This window comes from Cryptomeria japonica, chromosome 5 (assembly GCF_030272615.1).
Source record: "Cryptomeria japonica chromosome 5, Sugi_1.0, whole genome shotgun sequence".
NCBI lineage: Eukaryota > Viridiplantae > Streptophyta > Pinopsida > Cupressales > Cupressaceae > Cryptomeria > Cryptomeria japonica.
In genome coordinates, this window is record NC_081409.1 from 599,978,744 (window position 1) to 599,988,591 (window position 9,848).

The following is a 9,848-nucleotide window of genomic DNA, read 5'->3' on the forward strand; positions in this document are numbered from 1 at the left end:
ACCAATGATTCTCAAAGCAAAAACATGAATCCAGGACCTAACACCAATTCACGCAACACAAACAATTTCCAAAAGCGTATCTTCACATCACTGGGACAATCATTAGAATCCACATTCAGAGAACTTTTGGCAAATAAGATTCTTTCTTTGCCTCCAATCAACAACTATGAACCCCCAATCAAACCACCTTGGTGGAATGATTCGCACTATTGTGATTTCCATCACAATAAGGGTCATAGAACAAACGAATGCATGAGATTGAAACACATAATGCAGGACATGATTGATCGAGGTGACTTAACGGTCGATGGTCTCAAAACAAATGGTGATCATGGGGCCTTTAAAAATCCTCTCTCAAATTACAACAAAGATGGAGCATCAACCTCAGATGATACACGTGGAGCTCGTATTAATCACATCTACAACAACACCATCAACCACATATCAGCTGACGATCATCAAGTAAATGTCATCACCATTCGAGATCGACATGATCATGAATCAGTCAATGTCACAACCCGAACTCAGAAATATGTCTTGAAAGGACATACTACACCTGCAACTACCATACCAAAAATCCAATATGACTTGGTTAGCCAACTATGCAAAACTCCAGCTCAGATATCTATCTTGGAATTATTGAAACTATCACCAAAACACAAAGACATATTGGAGCAAGCGCTATTGGAAACCAATGTACCTCAAAATCTAGATACAGACAGATTTCAAACCATGGTCGCCCATATGACAGAACCTCATAACCTCATCTTCTCAGAGCATGATAATACTTCCTTGAGTCATCTGCATAATACTCCTCTCCATATTGAAGTCATTGTTTACAAACACCGAGTAAAAAGAGTCTTAATAGATGGAGGAGCTGGACTTAATATATGTACTTTAAAGGTTATCCGTGCATTAGGCTTCTCAGAAGAATCTATTGATCCCTGCAAGAAGATTACCATAAAAGCATATGATGATGAGGAAAGATCCTCTAAAGGAACAGTGATATTACCTATGCAAGTAGGCCCAGTACAAAAGGATACTATCTGTCAAGTCTTAGACATAGATCTAACCTACAATATTTTGTTAGGACGACCCTGGATACATGAAATGCAAGCAATACCTTCTACGTATCATCAGTGTGTCAAGTTCCCTTATGATAGACAAGAAATCTCCATATCAGCTGATCACAATCCATTTCAACATTGCAACACAATGGGGGCAGCCCAAGACAGTTTGGTTCCTCATAATAGAGAAAAGCAGCAATCTTCAACATCAGATCCACACACAGCAAAATCCAACTCCTTGTGGGGAGACTTCGAACAGAAAATGCAAATCAAAGACCAAGGCATAGGCGAATATTCTCTGGAGCCTTAATGTTTGGCAAAGTTGCCAATCTCACCTAGATCGCATGGTTTGCCTACTACATCAACACAATTGGCTACTCAGCCCGTCACCAAATTTGATGGTACCTTCATACAATTGGGTACTCTAGCACATGAATCAGAAGACAAAGACGTTCTTAGCTAGTTATATAAAGATGAAGAAGAAAATCATAGAGCAGCCGCTCTGGACATTTTTCTACCAACACACCTATATGGAAAAGGCTACTTAATCATGAAGCAAATGAGATATGACGGTAAAGGACCTATTGGGAAATGCAAAGAAGGAGTCACTGAACCTATAGATCTTCCTTCACAAACTAGCAGAAACAAAGCAGGATTGGGTTCTAAACTCATGTTCCTATTGAAACGGCCACCACGCCTACCTATTAAACCTCACTGGAAAGTAAAGAAGAAGTACAAAGAAGAATCCTGGCATGAAGCACTTTTTGAATCAGCAGAAACAATCCGCAAGGCACGGGAACGTCAAGATCAGAAGTTACATCAGGAAAAGCTTCTAAGTCATAAGAAGGCCCTATCTGCAGCAGTAGCTCATATTCGAACACCAATATCGCAAGAACAAATCATGTCATCTCCAGATACCGTTATTCCTCCCCGAGGAAGCACAGTCTATGAACAAATCCAGCAAGTAGAGGACGGATCTGACACAGAATCAACAAAAACCATCAAAATGGTATCAATCATCAAAGATTTATTTTCACCATACAACCTACCTGTTTACAGCACAGATAAAATCTGGGATGATGCCTATGAGACTAATTCTAATGAATATGAATGGGGTACCTGCTCCAATGCTACTACAGATATCTCTAGTGATACTGATTCTATATCTATTTCCCAAGAAGAACATACCGCAGAAGATAGACCTCTTGAATTTGGACCGCAGAATATCTATGATGCCGCGAAAACCGAACAGGAACATTATGAGCATGTATATGTGGAGGATAATACCATCGAAGATCTCGACAAAATCCTAAACTTCTTTAAAAACAAGAACCATCACGATGAAAACTCTGTCCTAACACTCACAGTAGCCGAACTTGATCCACCTAACGATTCCTTACCACTTGTCTTTCCTGATCTCATCGACTAGGATGAACCTGAAATCCATGATATACCAATTTTCCCAAATGATGAATCTATTATCCATTACCTATGTACCGTAAATCCTGACACAGGCTCTACCAGTGAACAAAATAACGATATATGTCAATCAGGGAGTGTCAAGTCTCTCAGTCGCAAAAATGAACTAAATAAAGGATCCAATACTGAAAACCAGTCAATGGCAGATCTAGATCACAAAAAAGTAAAAATAAAGGATGCATCTGAGGGTGAAAACCTTTTTAAGGCACCTAACGATGGGAGACTTGACACTGTCCTTGAACACTTTCATGAGTGATCGCCCATATTGATTGAGCCCACTCAATCAATCAACATTGGCACCACAGAAGCAGTTAGGAACATACACCTTGCAGAATCTCTAACAGAGGCAGAAAGATCACCATTCATCATTTTCTTTAAAGAACAGCAAATTAACTTTGCTTGGTCATATGCTGATATGCCTGGAGTGGATCCACACTTAATCATGCATCACTTGTCCATTTCTACAAGAGTTAAGCCAGTCAAGAAAAAGCTACGAAAGATGAATCCACAAGTGGCACTCATGGTCAAAACTGAACTAAAGAAATTATTAGACATCAGATTCATCCGACCCATTGACTATGCGGAATGGATTTCCAACATCGTTCCAGTATCAAAACCAGATGGTAGTATCAGAATATGCACTAACTTCAGAGACGTCAACAAAGCTTGTCCAAAGGATGACTTTCCTCTGCCCAGTATCGACATAATTGTAGATCTCACAGCAGGCCATGCAATGCTCTCACTAATGGATGGTTTCTCAAGCTATAATCAAATCAAAATAGCCCCAGAAGATCAAGATAAAACCGCGTTCACTTGTCCTTGGGGAACGTACTATTGGAATGTTATGCCTTTCGGCTTAAAGAATGCAGGGGCCACTTATCAAAGAGCAATGACCACAATATTCCATGACATGATGCACACATTTATGGAAGACTATGTGGATGACTTACTAGCTAAATCTTTCACCAGAGCAGAACATCTTAGCATCCTAACAAAAATATTTGATCAATTGGAGAAATTCTAAGTCAGGCTTAACCCTAAGAAGTGTGTCTTCGGGGTTACATCAGGCAAGTTACTAGGCTACATTGTCTTAGCTAAAGGTATTGAAGTAGATCCAGCAAAGGTACAAGCCATTATGGACATGCCACCACCAAAGAATATCAGTCAACTCAGATCTCTACAAGGACGACTTCAATCAATCAGGCGATTCATCGCTCAGCTAGCAGTTAAAAGTCTACCATTTAATCATTTACTACACAAAAATGTACCATTCAAATGGGAGGCCAAGTGTGCAGAATCTTTTTACCAAATCAAACAGTACTTGATGAATCCACCAGTTCTAGTACCTCCAATCGTAGGAAAGCCTCTTATTTTATATATCTCAACCACAGACATATCGCTGGGGACATTATTGGCACAAGAAGATCAACAAGGAAAGGAACGTGCCATATATTACATCAGTAGAACATTGAATGGCTATGAACTCAACTATACATTCATTGAAAAGGCTTGCCTAACAGTGGTTTTCGCATCTCAGAAATTCCGCCATTATATGCTAGCACACACCATCAAGTTGGTTGCAAAATTTGATCCTCTCAAATATCTACTCAACAAGGCTGCTCTTACAGGCTGATTGGCTAAATGGGTCATGATTCTCAGTGAATTTGACATTCAATACACAGAAAGACGAGCCATCAAAGGACAAGCAATTGCAGATCAGTTGGCCGAAGCACCCCTACCAGGCAAACAAACCATGGAGGTTGAATTTCCAGACAGGGATGTTCTTGCTCTTTCTACCAAACACTGGACCCTATACTTTGACGGATCCTATACACAGCATGGTTTCGGTGCTGGCATTCTGTTCATCACTCCTAAAGGACACACTATACCAAGATCATATAGGCTTATGTTTCCATGCACAAATAATGTGGCTGAATATGAGGCATTGGTCATAGGCATCAAAATGGCCGTAGAATGGAAAATCATAGCGTTAAAAGTCTATGGGGACTCGCAACTGGTCGTCCATAAAATCAATAACAACTATCAGACAAAGGACGATAAGCTACTACCCTACAAGCGAATGGTGGATGACTTCAAATAGTATTTTGTGCACATCTCCTTCGAGCAAATACCAAGGTTGAACAACAAAGCAGCCGATGCAATGACTACTATCGCTTCATTACTACAAATTCCAGAGCAACAGAGTCATTATGAGTTCCTGGTAGAGCAACTGTTTTCCCCCGCCTATGACCACTCTGAATCCCATGTTATCTATGCCTTGACTGGTTCAGATTCTCCGTTATATGGACCAATATATGACTATCTCAAGCATAATATCTTACCCATTGACCAATCCCATAACCAAAAACGTAACTTTATCCGACAAGCTGCCCGTTACACCCTTACTGCTGATACTTTATATCGTCGAGGTCTCGATGGTACTCTTCTTCGTTGTCTCGATCGTAATGATTCCGATTCTGCTTTACACGAGCTTCACGAAGGTATTTGTGGCACACATTCAAGTGGCACTACTCTTTCTAAAAAGCTTCTAAGGATGGGATAATACTGGCCTACAATGGAGAAAGACTCATATCATTTTGTTAAGAAATGTCCTAAATGCCAGATCCATGGCAATCTGATACATGCACCAACTCAAGAACTGCAACCATTCACAACATCTTGGCCCTTTTGTCAATGGGGACTGGACCTCGTTGGCAAAATTCATCCTTCATCTTCAAATGGACACAAGTTCATTATAACTGCAACAGAATACTTTACCAAATGGATAGAAGCAGTTCCCATGACCACAGTAACAGGGAAACAAATTGCCTCTTTTATCCTCAATTATCTGATCTGCAAATATGGTATTCCAAGTTCAATCATTACAGATAATGGATGGCCCTTCAAGAATCAAGATGTCCAAGAACTATGTGAAAATTTCAAAATCCAACATAGGTTCTCTACACCATACTACCCACAGGGAAATGGTTAACCAGAGGCATCTAACAAAACAATACTGAAAATCCTCAAGAAAACAGTAAATGATGCAGGCAAAGATTGGCATGTACAACTCAATCCAGCACTTTGGGCATATAGGACTAGCATCCGCACACCTACAGGAGCAACACCATACTCATTGGTATATGGATCAGAGGCTATTTTACCACTGGAGGTAGAGATCCCATCTCTCAGAGTCTCTTTGAAAGGCTTAATCCCAGATGAAGAGTATCGAGTTAACCGCCTGCAAGAACTTGAGCTATTAGATGAGAGACGCCAACATACTTGTACTCATCTCAAAGCATATCAGCAACGCATGTGCAGGAGCTACAATCACAAAGTCATTCCCCGCAACTTCAAAGTTGGCAACTACGCTTCATCGCCAAATAAAATCAAACAAATCAAACATAACAAGGATGGATGATTTTCTGAAATACTGAATGTTACACTATAGCATAAAATCGTAGCTAGTTTTGCATTTTGAACTTTTTGAATGTTTGGATTCTCTTCTTTGTCTCACTAAATGCTTCACAGCTAGAGGTCAAGGGGAACTTCCAATATTTTCTTAGTCTTCTGTCTGGAAGGCGATCACTTGTACTGTGTGAATACTTGCCTTGAGACGTGATACATCGAATATCACTAAAGGCCTGATTCCACTTCATGCATACAAATGATCAAATCTTGTCTGTTTACGCAATACGCACTCAGGTCGTCTTGGTTCAATTATACCTTGACGCTTGTGCTATCTTGCAAAATCAAATATCATGTAAATTTTTCTCAGGTCATTATGGTTCAATTATACCATTATGCTTGTCTAAATTTTCAACATATCCTAAACAAATCAATTCTCAATGATGATATCTACACGGAAAGCAAACAAATGGCTATATCGGATGGCAAATACAGAATGAAGGATGCTTCAAAAACAATTAGTTGCACATCATTTTACAATTAGTTGCACATCATTTTACAATTAGTTGCATATCATTTAACATCATTTACATATCACGATACATTTAGCAACATATTAAAACATACATCTCATTTTCAAGATACATCTCACAGCATATAAAAAGCATACATCCTGCATCATGCATTACATCATATATTTCATTATCACATAAGATAGTTCACATAACATGCATCCATATCAACACATCACATGATCAAAAATGGTGCCATCTATATATATATCTCAAAAATGATCAAAATCTACAAAATGTGTCCAAACACTATGTCCAGTACAAAGTATAACAATGCTCCAAAAATATAACAGAGACCATGTCTCTCAAGTATGACTATCTCCTGATGGAGATGGTCTCGCTCTAGATGCACCCGCCCCTGGATCTCCAAGAGGGTCCTGTTTCGGTGGCCCCGTCACACCTCGGCTCTCAGATCATGACCCAGTGGCTCGAGATCGACTCGATCTCGACTGTGCAAAACTTTCCACTCGCCGATCCCTGGGTACTGCAGCCTCATAATGCCGCCTATAATACTCTGCCTCCTGCGCTCTCAACGTCAGCTCTCTAAGGGTGTCTCTCATCGGACCACCCGTCGTTGCTCTCTGCACACTCACCACCACCTCCTTCGCTCATCCTCACCGCTCTATCTCAGTATCTCTCTCAGTGGTCAATTGAGAAATCTGCCGCTGATAGGTCAAAATCTGTGCCTGCAGCTGCTGAACGGTAATCTGCAAGGTCCGGATCTGCGCATCCTCCACATGACCTAGCACTCAAACCCGCAACGGTACCTGTGCTGGAGGAACCCCTCCCACTCGGCCCGTCCTTGATGCTGGAGGTGGGAGCACATCTGTCCTCCTCCTCTGAGCTGGTCGCATGACCTCCTCCTCACCCCCCACTGCAGCTAGCACCTCCCCCACTCTCCCCTCTCTCCCGGCTCTGATACCCAATCCTCCTCTCCCCCTCTCAATCCTCCCCTGCCGCACCACTTTCTCCACACCTCTACCTCCCCACCTCCCTCTGGCTCCTCTGGATCCTCCTCCTCCTCCATCCTCCCCATCATCTCCATCATCTCCCCCGTCTCCCTCCTCCTCATCTGAGTCAAACGCTGGCCTCATCTCCTCCGGATCTGAGATCCTAGCCACCGCCCACGTAGCAAACAAACGGGCGAACTCATCTGTCATCCCTGCATCCTGAATCTCTGGGGCATAGTCCCAGATTTGCCCGGCCAACCCCACAAACTCCTCCACTGCCACAGCACTATCAATAGTCGGCCCCCAATCGGCCACATCTTGCTACCGCCATGCATACAAACATGCTCCCTGAGGAATCCCCTGCTGGCGCTCGAACTGCCTCAAAACTCGGGTCACCAAAAAATGTTCAATGACAAACGGGGTCCTCCCAATCAGATACCTCATCATAAATACAAAGGGCATCTCCAGCCCATACCTCACAGCCTGTATATGGTCTCTAGGTGACCGTATCTATGTCGTCAAAAACCCTCCTCCAATGCTCTAGTTTGCACAGCTTATGCTAGACAGCTAGACCTCTATATCCGTAGGCATATGCTGCACCTATGGGCCTGTCTCTATCTGCCAGTGGCCTCGCTGCTGGAATGTGCTCCCAGCACCATACCTATAATAGGGTCACGCCAACTGATAAACTGTCATAACTGAGGTATACTACCTCATGTAAACTCTTGTATAAATGAGCCAGCATCGCTGACCCCCATGCAAACCTCCTGCCCTGAGTAACCATCTCCTCCAACACTAACCCCCATCCCACCGAGAATCCCTTTGACCTGCGATCAGGACAAAGGAATCCCCCAATAAATCCTGCTAGTACAGATGGTAGCGGTGCATAACCCAAATCCAAAAACTCCTGCCAGGGGATCTCATAACCACAAACTGTATCATCCTGAAATATGCGGCGCAGTGCCTCTGTGCCACCCTCCTCTGACTGCTTATAAGGAAGTAGTACCCCTACTATAGGAATGCGCAAAATCCGGTAACAATCCTCCGGTGTCACTATCATCTCTCTAGTGGAAAAATGAAAGGTGTTCTTATCGCTATGCCACCTCTTTGCCAAAGCTGTCAAAAGCCCCCGGTTCACAGTGAACCGAGGCATATCCAGGAGGGAGGTCAATCCACATCTCTCAATAATGTCCAAATCTGCCTGTGACAATCACAGTATCAATATCCATGGTCTCGGGAATCTCTCCCTTGACTGTACAACACCCAATCGCTCCTGTCAACAAACAAAACATATCCAATATCAGTTTCCACATCAACACAAAGATATCAAAATCAAACTTACATCAACAAAATGAAACAATTTGCTCATCTCTATCAAAGTTCAAAATCCTATCATTTCATATCAACTTGTAAAACAACTCAAGTTCTCAAAAACCATATGAAAACTTGTAACACAACTCAAGTCTCCACAATTACATAAACTTGTAAAACAACTCAAGTTTCCCACCCATATCAGCTTGTAAAACAACTCAAGTTTCCAACCCATATCGGCTTGTAATACAACTCAGGCTTCACACACATTGAATTTGAAATAGAACACGCAGATACATCATATTCTGATTAACAAAACACGTTGATATCTATACATAACTTGGAAAATCGCAAATCAAAACAAGTTATACAAACACTCATATTGGATAAATTCATCAAAACACGACAGACAAACAATACAAATTTTCAAATCGGCCAAAACTGCAAAATTTTTCAGATGCGCTAAAATAGATATTCAATGCACTAAAACATCCCCACGCGCTAGGCTACCTCTCCTATGCGCTCTTCTATCTAACCTATGCGCTAGATTCAGTCTACGTGCTAAAATTTTCACCCCATGCGCTAGACTCTGCCTACGCGCTAATCTACCCCTCCTAGGCGCTACCCTTTTAGCCCTATGCGCTAGGTTAGCCCTACGCGCTAAACCCCCTTCCCTATGCGAACCCCTGCGGCCCCTATGCGCTAGGTCACCCCTACGCGCTAACCCGTTGACGAGACGTGCTACCCAACACTTTCCATGCGCTATTCTACATGCACGCGCTAACCTAATAATTTAATGCGCTAACCTATCTTTTTAGGACGCGGCCCCTAAATTTGACCTCGATGCGCTACTCTAAACTTCGTATGTGCTAAACTAAACCTTAGACGCGCTAAACCGTTAAACCCAAACTTTAAAATTCAAAACCTGACTAAAAACGACAAAACAAAAAATCAAAAAAGGGTAAAAAACGTTGACTTACTGGTGGTCCACGCGCTACAGGTCTCCGGTACCTCCGGACGCGCTCGAAATGGTGTCTATGATAAGGAATAAGCATTTTCTC